Raw genomic sequence first — 19,114 nt, 5'->3', positions numbered from 1 at the left:
AAATGGTTGGTTGATCGTTTGGTGTTTTGTAGTGAGAAATTTTATAGTGAACAAAATTTTTGCTATAATCACATTTCGTGCAAAGTAAAAATTACAATATTTGTTATATTTTTATGAAAACCCGATAATCGAAATATATATAAAGTTAATTTAATAGTTTGATATGAACACACATTCTCTATAAAAATTATCTTAATTCTCACATCTGTAATTTCATCATGTGAGATAGTTTCAGAGAATATAACTTTAGAATCCAATGATTAATAAAAAAAAAATTGAAGGTCTAATAATATGTCAGTACTTTCTTATATGTAGCAACACATGGATATTTGAATAAAAAAATCTAGACAATTACCTAATTATCCAATTCATTTAAATTAAATAAATAATTAGTTTTTATGAATATTAGAAATTTGAAAATTAGAAGTTTGAATTTTAATTTTGTAGATATATTATATAATAATTTTATAAAAATAATTTAAGATTTTATTAAATAAAATGCTTTAATGAAATATATAAATTTAAATAGTTAATAAATTGTATGAAATAATTGTGAGTTCCATAATAATAACTAAAAATATTAACAAATAAATATTTATTGATTATATAAATATATATATATATATATAATATTATGTTAATGTTGAAATAATCTTTAATAAATATATTAAAAATATATAATATATTCTTTTGGGGAATCCCCGCGGGGAGCGGGGCGGGGAATGGCCCCACCCCGCTAGGCGGGGAGGAATTTTTCCCCGCTCCCCGCCCCGCGGGGGCGATGTTTCGGGGAATCCCCGCCCCGTCGGGGTGGGGTCCCGCGGGGAACGGGGATTCCCCGCCCCACCCCCATTCCTAGACTTACATTATCCTGACAAAAATGGTATACCATGCTAAATTTACTAGACAGAAGATTATAGACTTTATGTGACATATAACATGTTTATAATAAGAGTGTGGTTGATATGTAAGTTATTAACATTAATTGCGCAACTTGGTGGCCTCCATAGAACATTGTCAAATGTAGCGTAAGATGCATGTGTCCTCAAGTTGTTCTTTCATGTTTTACCAAGCTATATTAAGGAGAGTTAAATCATTCTCAATGTAGATGGTATGTTGGTTGGGTTTACAAGTAGGATTAATACAAGCTTTTTATGGTATGCACATGCCCCGCCTAGGCATAGGCGACCAAGGCCTATGTCTAGGGCCCCACAATTATGAAGGGCCAATATTTTTATTTTTTTGATTTTATAAAACTTAATTATTTAAAATTAATTAAATAATTAATTTAAAATTTTTATTTATTATTTTATTCGCATAATTATAATTTTAAAATTTTTAATTTTTTTATACTATAAAACTTAATTTATGATATATCAATATCTAATAAATTTGGCGTTATAATAGGGCCCAATTTTCTAAGGTGCGGCAATTTATTTTTTTAATTATATTTAAAATTTTCTTTCACTATCATCCTATCACACAATTATAATCTTGAAAATTTTAAGTGTTTATTAAACTATAAAACTTAATTTATAATAATATTAATATGCAATAAATTTGATCTTACAATAAGCTGCATAATTTTCTAAGGCCCCACAATTCATTTTTTTTTCAAAAGAATTAAATTTAAAATTTTCATTTACTTTTATATTATACACATAATTATAATCTTGAAAATTTTAAATGTTTTTTAAACTATAATACTTAATTTATGATAATATCAATATGCTATAAAGTTGGTTTTATAATAGCCCCACTATTTTTTAGGGCCCTCAGTTCATATTTTTTAAAATTTATATTTAAAATTTTCATTTACTATTATATATTATTATCTTATCTACATAATATTATCTCATCACTTAGTTTTTGGATGCATTACAAGTAAGTAAATAAAAAATTAAAAAAAATCTCAAATTTTTAGATTTTTTTGGATAAATATTTTATTTTATTGTGATTATTTATAATGAATTATATTTTTATCTTTATTATGTAATTTATTATTTAATAAAAAATAATTTTTAAAAAATTTATCAGGCCTAGGGCCCCATTTTCACTAAGACCTGCTTGGGCATGCACCAAGTTTACTAACAAGGATAGGATTTATTTATTTTTTTTAACAAGAGAGATGAAAAGCTAAAAAGGAGAAAAATCAGGCAATAAAAGAAAGATTTTTCTGTGAGCAAAAGTCTTCAAGTCAAAAAGGTCACTCCATCCCTTGGAAGAAAAGAGAAAGTTGAGGATGATATCTTCCGTCATCTGCTAAAGCGTTAGCAATAAGATTGTCTTATCTAGAAATAGTTGTGAAGGTAGAGTTGGGAAAGGAACTTCAAAATGCTTTGCATTTTCTTGTAATCATCAAGGGATTTCGAAGTAATGCATGGAGAAAATTTCTTTAACAGTTGAGCAACTCTTGGGCAATCACAGCATATCCAATTTGGAATCCAACCATAAGTGCTACAGGTTTGAAGGGCCAAGTTGATAGCTGTAATCTCGTCTTGGATGGGAGATTCCACATGGTACCCATACTACATGCGAGAAGGATTATCCAGGTTTAGAAAGGATTAAGAATCCTAAGCCAACTTTATTTGTGGCTTTAAACCACGAGGCATCTGAGTAAACAGAAATAGAATTATGAGTAGAAGTAGTGTTAGAGAACTCCCTGTATTTGTGATCGGAGAATCTGAAGAAATTAGTGTAAATTGACCAGGCTCAAGAGGGAATGGTGTTGAATCTAGGGTTCTAGTTCTTGAAGATTATGTTGTATTTTTCCTTCCAAATAAGCCAGACCATGGTAGCGATCATGGCTTTAACTCTGGTAACTCTAGCCCAGTGATTACGATTAGTAGAGAGCCAATTGCCAGTGTGTAATGTTCCTGATAAATCCAAATTCACACAAAGGTAAATAAGTAAGGCTTTCCAAAGCTGAGAAACCTTGATGCAATTCCAAATTAAACGGTATGTTGCTTTATCAACTAAAGAACAAAAAGCTCACTGAGCTTGGGGTCCAATATTGATATTATAAAGATAAGGACCCGCGACCAGTTTTCCATGGGAAAACTTTCAAATAAAAGTTTTGATGCTAATCATAAAGTTGAGACTTCAGATGGAACGCCAGCCTCTCTAAGGGGAATGATCAATTTGATCACTTTTCATATAAGAATAAACCAAAGAAGCAATGGAAGTGTGAGAGTTTTTGGGTCCCCAGACACAAGGATTATCATTCCATGAATCAATAATGATTCTATTGATCCAATCCCAATTGAGATTATAGCCAAAAAGATTCTCAAGAAGATCAAAATTGAGGGAATTGTTGTCAAGTAAGCCAGTAAACCCATCCTCCTCCAAAGAAATACTCATGTTCAAGCAAGTAGGTTTCAACATAATTGGGAGATCAAAGATACAAGGGTCCTTCCATAAATCAAGAGCAACAGTCTTATAGGATAAGATTTTGAGGTTCGGCTTAAGAAAAGAGGCAGTTTTAGAAATAGACTTATAAAACCATGAAGAGTTGGGGATAGTAGGGGTTTCCCAAAGATGCCAACCACTATATTTGTTTTTAAAAATATCCACCCAAAGCTTGTTTTCAGAATTATGAATAGCAAAAAAATTTTGGCCATAAGAGAGTGAATCACATTCTTGAGGTCACAGATACCCAGCCCTCCCTCTTCAGTTCTATTAAGTGTAGTAATTGTCCATCCCACAGAGTGGAACCTATTTCAATTGCCAGATCTCCCCCCAGAGAAAGTTTCTAGAAAGTTTGGTTATAACATCAAGAGTGGAGAAGGAGAGGTGCATAACAGAGAGAATGTAAATTAGAATAGAAAAGATGATACTATTTAAGAGAATAGTCTAACTAGCAATGGAGATGGAAGAGTAATTCCATGATTGGATGGTATTCCTAACTTTATTAGTGATAGAATTGAAGTGAGTAATTGGTAATCTTTTGGGGGAAATAAGGGTGCTTAGATAAGTAAAGGGGAAACTTCATTGAGAGATACCTAGGATCCGAGAAATATTGATAAGTGCTTGAGTAGATATATTTTTATATATGTTTTACATGCATTGAGCATCATTTTTACCATGGTTTATATCTCATATTGTGTATATGGTGTTCTTTTATGCAAAATAGGTTGTGAATGCCTTAAAGAGTCAAAAAGAAGCAAAGATAGGCTATAAAGACACAATGTTGGGAGTTCTTATTCAATTCAAAGACCAAGACACAAGAGGAGTTCATGAATGTGGAGATGTATGCCAACTTCCAAGGAGATTCAAGCAAAATTGCTAGTTGGAAGGGCACAAAGGCAGTCATATTTTCAAGTTTCTTCTCTTTGTGAAAATTACAAGACCTTTCAAAGATGCGTCGATGATGAAAAGTCTCATAGCCTACCACATAGATGTACCTGGCTATGTGGCCTCAAGAGAAGAGTGTTTGGACCGCATTTTGTGAAAAGTACTATAGCAATCTTATGGTAACAGTTATGTAGCAAAATTACTGTTCACGCGCAAGCATGGAAAATTCTTGCAGCCCACGCGGGCGTGTGAAAAAATCCACATGGGCGGTGGGGGCATGTGACAAGTGCGGTTTTGGGTTATAAATAGGCCATTTGCTCTATTCTTTAGAGACTTTTTGCAAGGCTTTTTGCGAGCACTCTAAGGGCAATGCGGCTAGAGTTTCAGAGGAGGTCTTTGGCGATATTGGGGGCTGTTCATCACCAACTTTGATCGATCTCCTCTCCGTTATAGCATCGAGGGGGCCTTTGGCAACCTAGCTTCGGAGGAGGATTCTTTAAAATGTTGAGCGACCCATCAAGGCTATCATCACGAATTCAAGGGGGTTTTTCTCTATGGTTTTCATTGATATTCATTGTATTCATCATTGTTTTGTAACTTTCCCCATGGAGGGCAAAACCCTAGTAGGTATTTGGGCATGTGAATCCCTAGCATCTATTATTTTGTATTGATTTGCTTTATGTTTCTATCAAATCCGAGTTGATTTGAGTTTTAATCTTGTGATTCCATTGCTTGCATGTGGTATTGATCTTTGTGATTGATCTATTATGCTTGATTTGTTACTTTAATGAGAGAGAGATCTCCATTAGAGTTAGAACATCAAGGTTAAAGAGGGTTGAGAGGATGAGTCATGAGATAGTGGAGTGTCCTCTTTCCCTTTCGATTGAGTGTTTCCTATCTCCATATTCTCTAAACTCTATGCAACCATATTTGGTGTGAGGTGTGAGATTGAGAGATTTTCTCCGCCGGGACCTTGTAGGGGGTTAGGGATCTTTCGCCGGGAAATAGGGTTGGATCTATCTTTAGGAATCGGTTTCACTCTTAGGTCTCCCTAGAGCGTATTGCGGTCATATGGGGTGTGAGGTGTTGAGATTGAGCGATTTCTCCACTGGGACCTTGTAGGGGACTAGTACTTGTGGCTTGGAGGTAAGGGCCAGTTGTTCTTGGGTTACCTCGACTCATTAGACTCGGTTTAGAAGCATTTAGTGAATCTTCAGCTTCATGTTAGATCTTAGGGGGAGCATTGCCCGAGTACCTCATCTTTATTGATTGAGATCTCCTTTACTTTCTATCTTACACATTTGCTTGCTTATTAATTTTCCTTGTAATTAGTTCATTTCATCACATCCATTGATTCGACTACCCACTTTCCGAGGTAATTATTACTTCAACACCCTTGTACTTGCGGTTCACACGTAATTCGGACACATGTCAAATACCCCTAGAAAACACCAGGAAGGGAGAAAAAATTTAGATTTATTGGGATTGGATTTCTGACCGGTAAGGTGCTGATAAAGATTTAGGCACAAAAGACAATTCCTAGTGATTTTCATAGAGGCAGTGATAATTAAAATATGATCATCAGCGAACATAAGGTGGTTGAAGTTTCTATTAAGATTGCTATTGAACCCCGAGACAAGGTCAAGAGCAAGTGCCTTTGGTGATAAGGATGAAAAGAAGGGGAGAGATAGGATCCCCCTATCTAACACCTCTACTACTAAGAACCAGGAGGTATGCTGACCATCAAGGATGAGGGAGAAAGAAGCCGAAGAAAGACATGAATGAATCCAGTTATTCCAAATTGCAGGGAAACTCATTCTGTGAGAGTTGCAAGAATAGCTACCTATTATAACATATCAAAAGCTTTTTCAATATCCACTTTCAAAATCATCCTAGGAGGGGCATAAAGATCCTAATCCAAAGAGTGAGCTATTTCTTGGGCTGCGATAATGTTATCAAGAGTACCCTACCCCGAAAGAAAACTATTTTGTTCCTGACCAACAAGTTTGTAAATCGCCGTTTTGAGACGATTAGCAAGAATTTTGGAAATTGCTTTGTAACAAACATTACAAAGGGGGATCGGATGAAAGTCGGTGATAATCAGTGATAAAAGTGAGGTTATCCTTCTTAGTATTAAAACAATGGAAGTTTGACCCCAGGAAAGGGGAATAGAAGCAGTTTCAAAAAAAAATGGGCAATGGCTTTAAAAAATTTATCACCGATGAGATTCCAGTAGTAAATGTAAAAATAAACGTTTATACCGTCCGGGCCAGGGCTTTTTCCCTAGGGCATGGATAAGAGAGTTTGATAGAATTCCCGTTTAGAGGTAAGTCTAATCAAGAAATCTCTATCCTTCTCAGGGAGAATAGCGAGGTCATCCGAAATAGCATAGAACAGAGAATCTAAAGAATGAAAGGAAAAAAGGTCCAGAGATTTTTTACAAAAGATTGCAAAACAGGTTTCTATCTTAGGTTGGGAAGAGAAAGTATTACCCGAGTTGTCTTTGATGCTGCTCACCCTTTTTTATAGCACCGAATTTTGGCTAAATTGTGGGGCCTTCTATTTCCAATAAATCTCATTTTGGCGAAGGAGGGCATTGTGGTGATTGTGGAGAGCTCTCAGTCAAGTTGTAAGCTAGGCATCATTTGTAGGAGGGAAAGAATCTTCCACCTCAACAATCTTAATCTCTATATTTTTAATTTCTTCTTCGATATGGCAATGAATATATTTCTGCCAATTGAGAATGTTGAATTTAGAAGCAGAAATCACAAGGGTGAAAGTATGCATAGGAGAAGTATTAGAGTGAGCAGATCAAGCTTTGATGACACTGTTATGAAAACCCTCATATTCCAACCAATGATTATTGAAATTAAAAATATTTTTGAAGTTGGGAGAGGAGTTATGAGCAAAGAGAAATAAGGGAGAATGTTTTGAGAAAGAGCAAATTAAGTGCTTCTTTGAAAAAGTTTTAAAATTTAAAATCCAGTTAGGGTTGGCCAAAAAGCGATCAAGCCTGGCCCAGCGATGAGCAAGACCATTCTGGCCATTGCACCAAGTGAAAATAGAGCCTAAGAAACCAAGGTCAATAAGACAGTTATAAAAAATGAAATTAGAGAAAAAGGAAAACTTAGCAACATAATGAGAAAAGGAACCACCCTTGTTATCCTCTCTACTGGTGATAGCATTAAAATCACTAGTAAGGAGCCAGGAAGAGTTAAGAGAGGAGATACCACCAAGAGAGATCTAGAGGAGTTTTTTTTTAGAGAGCACCTGGGAGTTGTAGATCATGGTGAGAATCCAAGTCTAGTCATTCAAGGAGATGACAAGATGAAGGTCCAGACAGGTAGTGGACACCGGGGATACCATGCCAATAGCTTTTTTTCCAGAGGACAATGATTCCTCCAGAAAGACTGTTGGAGGGAACAACAACCCAATCCCAAAACCGTTTGAACCTTGCTCAAAAGTGATGGATTCTGGAAATATTGGCTTTGGTTTTAATCAAGCAAAGAAAGTTTGGTTTCAAACGAGTAATAGCATCGTATATGCGAGTAATTGTTCTAGGGCTTGAAATCCCCCTGCAGTTCCAAGAAAAAACTTTTAAGTTCATAGTAAATATGAATAAAAGTGTAAACAAAGAGAAGGAAAATAGAAGGAAGATTAAGCAATTGGAGACTTCCTTCCTTTCTTTGATCATGTTCCACTCTTCGAGGGATCTCTTCTTGTTAAGGCTTCCAACTTGGCTTTAGTTTGGAAGTGGCTTAGAATCATATCATCATCTGGTTCCTCCATTGATTCAGAGATCTCAGAGAAGGAACCATCCATGAGATGATTGGAAGACATAGGATTTGAAAGAGCATCAACTATTTTGTCTACAACCATAAGGTGTCGATCCATAACGTCTCCCTCTCCAGCTGGGGGGAGATCAAGGGACGTGATGAAAATGGGGTTTTCATTAGGAAAATCATACTTGGATAGAGGTAGAATAGCTCCTATTGAAGGTTTTAAGGAACAACGAGGGGAATCCCCAGAACTAGTGCTATTTTTGGGAACCTGTGAAAGGGGAGGTGAGGCGATGGTATGGCGAATGTCAGAGTAGGTGATGGGCAGTGAAGCATTGGAAAGAGGAAACTCCTCGAGAGTGGGATTATTTCCAATGGGAAAGTTGCTCTCGGAACTTGAAATTGGAGGATTCGAGACAGGGTGAGAAAGATGAGAATGCCCTATTTTCCTTGCATGGCTGCCACGCATCCGATGCATGCAAGTGGTCTCTGCCACGTGTGAGGGAGCTTTCCGTACAGGAGGCCACACATCAACATCCAAGACCTTCTCCCTTCGACCATTACCGGCGATATGGAAATGGTTGTTGCCACTGCGACTACCTCCCTGTCCCCTAGCTGAACCGTGACGAGAGCAAGGTTTCAACCAAGGACCAAACTTAGCTCATCATCAAGGGTTTTCAAGAGAGCAATAGGATCGACAGCTATGTCCTCTGACGCTTCATCAATCGCATCAACCTGTATTCCAAGCTCGGGCTACGCTGACCCTACATTCACAAAGACAAGGGTACAACTTTGCTAGAGTACTAGTAATTACCGGTGAAGGTGCAAGAAGCTTGGCTGTGACCCACTCTGCCACACCAGAAAAAAAAACATGAATTTTTTCCATACAAAATGAGAATGAAAAAAGAATGATCCCCATACTTAACCCATGTTCCCTGAAGAAGGGGTTGACTCAAATTGAGCTCAGCACAGACTCTAGTGGATTTCACTTGAGATCTATGAATAATATGGTTATCAACTTTGAGAACTCACCCAAATTGAAAAGCCATGACCTCAAATATTTAACATCCCCAAAGTTCTATTAGAAGATGATATAACTTGAGCCAAACTATAGCAATTGAAAGACTCTCGAAGGCTGGCTGGAAGCTTTCCTTCTAGGGTGAGAGCTGGAGGATCCGCCTTGCAACAGTCTAGGGTCCTTCCTAGAGGAGGCAATTTTGCATTTCTAGAGTTTCATAGCGAATATAATAGAACTCGTTGGGAAGATCAACAACCATGAATGCTCCCAGGCCCCTCCAAATGTCCGCCAGAGCGAGCTTCGCCTATTCGAGGGAGAAAGCTTTTCCCATAAATTTGGCATAAAGGAACACTTGTATAGCATCACAAGCAGAAGACCAGAATTCTTGATCAATGGAAACTGAGGAAGTAGATGAGACTTTGAGTTTGTCAAAGTGGGATTTCTGAAGGTGAAGAGGAATTTTCGGCAAACCAGGAGAAGCCCCAGCACTGACAACATTAGCCTACGAAACTCCAGTTTTAGTTTCTAGACAAGGAGAAAGGGAAAGAGGGCCTAAATGGGCCATTACAGTGACAAATGGAAGAAGATCAGGGAAGGCCCTGGGAGAAGTTGAAGGGGAGATCGGTGTGATTTGAAAAGAAGGATTTTTAAGTGAGAAGGATATAAGGAAAAGAATTGATGTTGTGATTTACCTTATAACTATTTGTTTTTTATGTGTGATAGTTTTGTGAAGGTGTTTAACAAATTAAATTTGTCGTATTATAGTATAATGTATTGTGGATACATTTTATTCCTATGCCATACATTTTATTATTATTAGTAGCAAAAGCAAACCTTATTATTAAGTGTTAGTACTACAAAAAAAAATATATATCCATTTTGAGTATTGAACAATCTCTTTGTATATGGATTGATAACTTGATACTCAATAACAAGAAACCATTGGCTTAGAGTAATGCCTTGTTACCCAGAATTATGAAAACCATTGTTCAAATATTGTAAACTAGTACTTGAATCACATGCATTATAAATATCATCTCCTAAACTTCAACTAAACTATAATAAATAGTTACAAGTTTATAGAAACTTTTAAATGTTAAATAATAACACCGACTCATTAATTGAGCTTTTGAAGAATGATTCTGTTAAAGTCATTTGTAACTGATGACTTGAGAATTCTATATTCATTCACTAATTATAAGGAAAAAACCTACACCTACCAAGGCATCACCAAATAGAGTTGCAAGATTTTAATGTAAGAAAACTTCATTTTAATTGATGCAATAGAATAGATAACAAGAGATTACCTACGCAATAGTGAGAGGTCAAGGGATAACTAGGTGGTCAATATCATGATCATCACTAGCTCACTGTGAGTCTTGAGTGAACTGTGAGCGCTGAAGGATCCTAGTCTCGAACTGCATCATGATACTGATCTCTCTCCTCTCTCATCTCGTACAGACTTTGCTGAAGACCCTTGTTATCATCCTTCATCTCGTGTAGATTCTCCTGAACCTCTGGTTCTTGGATAATCTTTACCTCCTACACTCAATAGGTCTAAGATGAGGAATCTTCAAAAACAAAACAGAAAAATGAACATGAAATGGTTCTCAAATTTCTTTGAGAGGAGTTGGATTGACAAACTAAGATACAATCCAAATTCAGTAACCCAAATCATGGAATAAGAAGTGTTTGAATCTTGCTCCTTGGGAGCTTAACTAATAACCCAGGAACAATGGATCTTATTCCAGAACAAGTTAATGTAAAAGTGGCGTGATATTTACTTATTATAGATGACACCCTTAATGAATGGTGGAGATAACTAACGCTAATTTATCTAATGTGGATAGATAACTTTAGTTTATTTACTAGTAACCATGATTTATGCAGTTGTAAGCTAGTCACACAACAAAACTTAAAAGAAATATGTCCCAAATGAGGCAATTATAGAATTAGTTGACAAACAAGACCAAAAGAGAAAAAGAAAAAAAAATGGTTGAATACAATAATGTGCACCTTGGCAAATGTTCCAAAAAATTACAAATAAATGAAACTCACAGCATAAGCAATAACTATGGAAAATATGCTTCATTGGTTCATTTAAGAGTCTTTAATATCTCTGATCATATCCCTAAACATTTAAACCATATCATGCTATGATGTTTGTGCTTTTGTTTTCAGTGAGTGTCTTTACTATCTTGGTATGCATGACTATGTAATTTTCATTTGAAGGCATGAAATTATTTCTTATGTTGGTCATCACCAATCAGTTTGGAGTCATCAATCAAAAGAACAAACAATGTAAGCAAATTTTTATGGAGATACACCTCAGGCTACAAATATGGTAGATAATTTCATGTGCTAATCTACAACATCCTTGATTAAATTCTTTACTTGGAAGAAAAGGGAAAAACATAGACAAGGTCAACTAAAAAGTTTTTTTCTTTGGGAACAAGAATTCTATTTCTCCCAAACATGCTAAGAGTATCATTAGGTAATACAAAATTTATAATTTAAAGGGTTGGTGAGTATAGACATTATACCAATGTTGTACTTTATATTTATAGGCGTGCCATAACATAAAAAACTTGAGCAATGCATAATGTTAAAACACTTAAACAACAACAACAACAACAACAATAATAATAATTGCGACCATAACTACATTCAAAACAATTGAAGCTTTAACAACTTAAAAAGGTAAAAAATCACATTTCAACAACTCCCTTGTTCTTATTAATTGCCCACTTGGATGAACATGCTTAGATGACTAGGAATCTATGCTTCCATACTAGGTATCACTTCATTTTTACATTTGATGCAAAGAGAAGAAACTTACAAGCAAACAATAAATGAAGGAAATTATCACAACATAAGCAACAACTATGGAAAATATACCTCCTTGGCTAATGATCATTGAAATCATATGAAGAATGAAATAAGGATAAAAAAAAAGGGCCTGGACTATAATCCCATGCCAGTACCACTAAAAATAAACCATAGAAGAAGAAAACTTTCAGAACTAAAAGAACTCGACCTCGGCCTACAACATGATGTTGCAAACTCACTCATACTAAAAGAAAATAGGGACCAAATGATGAATTTTCTTTAGCATATTCCTGTAATTAATGATAATATAAAAGATGGTAGTTTAACCATCTTGCAACAACATGATTACTTTTCACATATAACAAGCCAGAAGTGGTAATTACATAAATGTATTAGAGAAAAGAGCAATACTAAATGGTAGTTAGAAGCCCATATTCATCTGCAAGCTGTCCAAACAAAATATTCATCACAATTTTGAAAATCCCAACAATCTAAAAGCAGCAGAATATGGTAACAAGTACACATGCAGACAAAACCATAAAGGTTGGATCCGATGGCCTAGAACTTGGAATGAGAACAAGTAACCATAGATGATGGAATTGACAAGATCCTACAGAGAAGACAAAGAAACTATGAGATTGAACATGAATTTCTCTCTTGATAAGCATGCCTGAAAAGAAGAAAGTGGAGAGGCTGAGACTATGAACACAAGCTATGCGAAAAATGGCCAGAAAATACAATGGCAATGGCAATGTAACACCGGAGTGCTCGTTAGAGGGCTCGGTTCTGGCTGTTGCGATAGAGGTTGCTAGGGTTCTAGAGAGAGAAGGAGATAAGAGGGGAAGAGCCAAAAATAAAATACAGTGAATTTTCAATTATAATGTAACTAGAAATATTTAGTTTTCAAAATACAGTGCAGTCAAATCTTGTGTTTGGTTGGATATAACTGGAATTACTATTAAATAAGATTTTATGTTTGTTTGAAAGGATTTGTAAATGTAGAATTTAAAAACACAAGTTTGGTTGGATGTATTTTGAGGGTATTGTTACTTATGGTAAGATTACCCCTATACTTTATTATATATCAATTTGTTATGATATACTAAATATTAACTTTAGTATTTAATTTATTTTTATTATTTATTATTATATTAAAAAAGGTTATATTTAATAATTAGTAATAATAAATTACATTAATTATTAATTTAATTATCAACCAATTTCACGTGAATTAATTTAATTATTTCAATTTTAATTTAAAATGTTCAATACCAATGCAAAGGATAAGATTTCATTAATGGTCATTTAGCAAACAACAATCTAACTTACCCATATCTATTTGTAACAAACAAGTTTGAGCTTCAATTGTATAGAGCTCTCACAGAACTAACATGTTGATATAAGTTAGTGAATATATTTTTAAATTGCTTGATTGTTCATGTACTTTGAACATGTGGAAAATTTAATATAAATAAAAAATTAAATAATCTTAGGTATAATACCCCTAATTGTCCTCCTACTTTTTCTTTCTTCCTTTTAGTTTCTCACTCGGGAAATATTCTCACTGAGTCCCTCTAGTTTTGAGTATACCACTTGAGTTAAAGCTCTCATCTGTCTCTACTTTAAAAATGAGTTCGCCATTTTTAAAAGTAGAGGGACTAGTTGGGAGTATTTCTAACTAAGTGGGCACATTTTCAAAAGTGGGACTAGTCTGGGAGCATTTCCGAGTATAGGGGACCGAGAAGAGAAGAAAAAGATGCGGTTTGGTGATTATACCATAATCTTATGCAATTCCAACCTTTTTTATAATATATAAATTTAAATGAGTCAATTGGTCAAGCACATAGAAAGTAAAATACCATAGTAAATTTTTGAGAGCTAATAATAATAATAATAATAATAATAATAATAATAATAATAATAATAATTAATAATTAATAATGAAATGATAAACTCGTTTGAGTATTCATATCATCTTATTTATTTTATCCATTTGATTTTTTTGGAAAAATAAAGATAGTTTAGATTTTTGGAAATTATTATTTATAAATTAACATACAAATGTTTCATTTATTTCTTTAATGAGGATGACAAACCTAGTTTTCGTGTCATGCATGCAAATAAAATCTCAACAAAGGCATCTTCCTTTATAATACCTAATTACAAGTAAAACAACATTACATTTGATCTTGATCATCATTCCAATCTCAATGTTTCATACTGAACAACACAAAAATGTCTCAATAGTGCAAATTCCAATCTCATCATTGCAACCAACAATCCTCATAAAAAAAAACATGATCATTCAAGACTAAAACACAATTACGTTCAAAGTTTCATACTGAACAACACAAAAATAACTCAACATTCAATGCACATACACACACACACACACACACACACACACACACACACACACACACATTCAAAATCAAAGAGGCAATAATTACATAGTCAAATTTTAGAGTTTACAATCTCATGCTACATTTGCCTCCCTTCAATACAATAAATGACCAGTACATATGGAGAAAATTCAATTTTCAGTCTCACGAAATAATTAATGAAAACATTATATATATAATTAAAAAAATTATTTACTAGTAGCATTTTTCTTGGTTTTATGGCTAGACTCATGTCCACATGGCCCAACACCCTGCTTAAAAAAAAAAATTGCAACATAGTAGGACATAACAACGTCATAACACACACATACAAAAACCAACCTAAATGAGACTTCAAAAATATGCTTCTTGATTGTGAATTGATTCAAAGAAGTCCTCCGCCCAATACTTCCTTAGCTCTTCATCCTTTGCAAAGAAAGCCATAGCTCTACTATCATCGGTCATATACTTTCAATTTCATGTGCTCACTAATCAGTTCCTTTGCAAATTCTAAATTTCGAGTAGACTTCTTTTTTGCCGATGCCTTTTTAATGGTGTTATTCATCTCCTGTATTGCTTCAACTTTGAGGGCATTTTCCATTGTTCATTTCATTTTTTTGATTGAGTGGAAGATTCCCCCTATTTTCTGTACTCTCTGATTGGTTGTGGGTGGGAATGGTATATTGACATGATAATTAGTGTCCTCAAACATGTCATTAAGACTATCAATCTAATATGGATGGTGGTACTTGATGTTATCATCCATATGGGTGCCAATTTCATCTCCAAATTGAACAGCACGTCATCCAGTTGAACAATCTCAAGCAAGTCATGATCCTCAATTGGTTTGTTTAAGTAGAGCTCATCATGTGGATGAATATGGTATATAATAACAAATTATTTGAATGATAAATTAAACTTATTTCATAATAAATATATGAATAATGTAAATAGAAATAAATTAGAAATAGATTTGTACCTATACATAGTTCTTGAACTCTGATCTCCCATGATTATCATCTTTAGTCTGTTATCCCAACCAATTTCGCTTAACTCTTTCAATTTTCTAATTCTTGCCCATCGCTTTCGAATTTTTCTCAAGTGGTTATTCATATTTGCTTCAGTGAGTATAACCCTGAACTCATTTTTCATTACAATAATTGCTGCTTAGAATGCTTGAGGTTTGAACTCCTTGTCGACTTTCAAGCCTTTCCCCACTTGAGAAGCCATGAATCTTATGAAAAACCAACTTTCGGCTGTGGTCTATCTTTCATTGTCACTTGTTCTTTTAGTTGGGTTTCTCATTGATGATATTTGGCTATCTTCTGACATCCTTGTGTTATACATTCTATAATTAGCACAAAAATAAGAAATTATTAAAACTATAAAATTAAACAAACATCCCAAACAAGTAATGATATTATGAAAACTGAAATTTGTTCATAGAAATATAGAAAAACAACTGTCAAGTACAAGCTAGAAAATTAAAAAAACATCCACATAATAGCATAAGAGTGACAAATAATTTTCTACTTGTTTGCCCACATATCACATGCAATCTGTTCTCGACGTGCCATCCAATCTTGGGGATTCTCTCTCTATTCTCTCATGTTACTTTCTGAGGGTGGTCATTGTGGTGTCCATTCTTCCTCAGAGGGCATGAACATATCTTCGCAGCCACTTATAATATAATTATACAAAATACATGCAACCAAAACTACTTCATCTTGATTTTTGAAAGGAAATAATGGTCTTGATGATAAATCTTTGAAGCGTCCCTTAAGAGAACCAAAAGTTCTTTCAATGGTGGTTCAAAAGCTTATGAGTGACGAAGATTAAAAATGTCTTCATGGTTTACCAATGTCCGTGAACCAAACTCCATTTTTTGAATGAGTTTCAAAAATAAATGAACCTGAACAAAAGGAGAAGGGTGACAATAAGTAGCTATTTTGGTAGAGGGAAAAAATGCAGACTCAATTTTGGTAAAGGGAAAAAATAAAAGTTTCTTCTCATCACGTAGCATACAAAACATGACAACTAGGGCTTTCGCCTCGTTACCAACCAAGCATTTAAACACACAATTAGATTCAAATATATAGAAATGATTACAATTAAGAAAACAATTAGAGCATCAAAGATTTGACAACCAATGTCAAAAGTAGAAACTCTAGAGTTTAACTATGCTCAAACATCTACAAATTAGCTCTCCATTAATGGATGGTAAGCATCCAAGATACAAATATTAGGAGGAAACGTGAAAGCCATGAAAACCCCATTCTCAATCGTGCTAATGAAGAATCACCAAAGAAACCCTAGAAAAGCTTCCACGCATGCCACCAAGGTGAACTTGATGCCTATGATCTTCAATCCCCTTGAATTTTGATCTAAATTCCCCTTGGAATCATGCCTTAAGTGATGGAGATTCGTCTCTTATCTTCCCTAACTTCACCTTCAAGAAACACCCAAAAAAAAACCAAGAATGTCCTAAAAATCCTTATAAGTTCTATTTATACCCTACTGCTTACGGGCATAACGATGTTACTGTAAGGGAGCTGGAGAAGATAGTCGTGAGCCTTACGGGACCACTTACGCCCATAAATCATGTATGTAAGGTCTTCTGTTTGTATTACGATCTAGCTTATGGTCGTAAGGGCTGGACCGTAAACTTCACCGTGTTACTTCTTGCGACTACCCTTAAGGGCGTATGATGTCATTGTAAACTCCTTTAGATAGTCCTTACGGGCGTAAGCCTTGTTCGTAAGGTTCTTTGATTTGGCTTTAAATTCCTCCTCACGGGTATAAGCATGCCCGCAAGGTTCTTTGGAATCTACTTACGACTGTAAAGTTGGGCATAAGCTTCTCGTAAGCCACCCAGTTTTGCCTTTTTCATATTACAATGATGCCCAGAGAGATCCAACTTCATTATTTGAGGTCCAAAATGCTTCTTGTGGCTCTCTCTCCTTTTAAAATAATGTCCTAAGCCTGAGAATGTGAAACACACTATATTTACCATTGAATTTCACAATATGACTCTAATTCATGCCAAAGGAGTGTACAAAGTGTTATAAAGTATATGAATGTTGTACACTCATCAAATTCCCCCACATTGAAAATTTTTTTGTCCTTAATAAAAAATAAAACATTACAAACCAAGTGAATAAAGTGCAAGACCTTTGGTGCTCAAGAATTTGGGAGTTTCACAAGTACTTCGGGTTTCAACAATATAAAGATGCTAAAAAGTTCCAACTTCTAAAATAGTGAACACTCTATTCAAGATTGTCATTGTGTGTGTTACAACTCTCTACTTCATTTCTTTTGACCTAGAGGACTTCACTAGCAAACATTCACAAACAACTTCTTATTTCCATGGTGGTAGCTTCACACATCTCCTAAGGTAACCCTTTCCTGAGAGTGCTCGTCGAGCGGCTTTCACACTTAAGAGAGGTAACTCTTTCTACATTTTTTACCAAAATCCAGTAGCTTTCACTCACCAAAAAAGGTAGCTCTTTCTCTCGTTAGGGCATAAATAACATCCAACTTATCAAAAGTAGCTTCACACTTCTAATAAGGGCAGCTCTTTCTATTTCTCAACTTTTCTCTCTTCTTTTTATTTTTTTAATTTTTTCAAAATAAATTCTTTCAAATTTGCAAAAAAAAAATTTTAATTCAGCTCCAAGAAGTAAAGTAAACAAAACTAAGAGAAGCCCAACATGGTCTAAGTTGCTACAATAGAGAAATTGTGTGCTCTAATTAGGTGAATAGCCAAGAATAAAGTGAACATTAAAAAAATAGAACTTAAAATGAAACAAATTTGCATGTGACCACCCTAATACTAAGAAACTCACATTACATTTCAAATGCACCGTCATAAGTCAATCTTGGCATGTAAAAGAGTTAACAATGAAACTTAAACCCCTCCCACACACTTAATTCATACATTGTCCTCAATGTGTGTAAAAAGAAGCATTCAAGGAAATGGAAACAAGAATAGAAGGAGAGTGAAATACGATTACTTCCCCTATTCACATTGAAGAGGTGATTGATGCTTGGAACCAGCCTACTGTGTCCATTGTTGTGTCCTAGTAGTTTCGGGGGTCACTCAAGGCCAAGAAATGACCGAGTGAGCATCGCCTTTATATTTGAGGATATTGGGTGTTGTAAATAAGTCCTGCGAAGTATAAGGGAAGAACATTAAATCTCAATAAAATAAAATAACAAAACATAAAATAAAAATCCATTAAGAGTCTCAAAATACATATAAACTAGGCAAGGTTAACCCTTGCCAAAATACTTAATACAAAGTATGAAAATACAAAATGATAGAAAAACTAAAATCAATGCTCGGCTATATCAGAAAATGTGGAGTCTGTTAGTGGATGTGGAGATGAAAGAGGGGTCGACGCCGGAGGAGCTGGAGCTGGAGGAGGGACCAGTCTAGAAAAAAGATCCAGGATATGACCAAGGTCAGCCTTGAGCCGTCACTGTGTTGACAGGATAGTTTGCTAGCCCTCCTGTAGCTGTTGTATCTTAGCACGTAGCTCCTAAATGTGGGATTTGCGTTGGGAATATGTTATTGCTCGATCGGACAGACCGGCAGGCTCAGTGGCTAACGGCAAGGATGAATCACTGCCAGACTCATCGTCTAACTCATCATCCTCACCCCCTGCTAGTGGCTGCTCTATAATCAGGGTAAGGATGAAACGACTGTTGTGATGCACCACTATCCCCATCAACAGTAAAGTACCAAGGCTAAGGGGAGATGTGCCGCCAACCACCTCCTGTCCCTGGAGTCAATCGATCATGCCATACCTCAG

This window comes from Dioscorea cayenensis, chromosome 14, assembly GCF_009730915.1.
Source record: "Dioscorea cayenensis subsp. rotundata cultivar TDr96_F1 chromosome 14, TDr96_F1_v2_PseudoChromosome.rev07_lg8_w22 25.fasta, whole genome shotgun sequence".
Lineage (NCBI taxonomy): Eukaryota > Viridiplantae > Streptophyta > Magnoliopsida > Dioscoreales > Dioscoreaceae > Dioscorea > Dioscorea cayenensis.
This window is presented reverse-complemented; position numbering follows the sequence as displayed.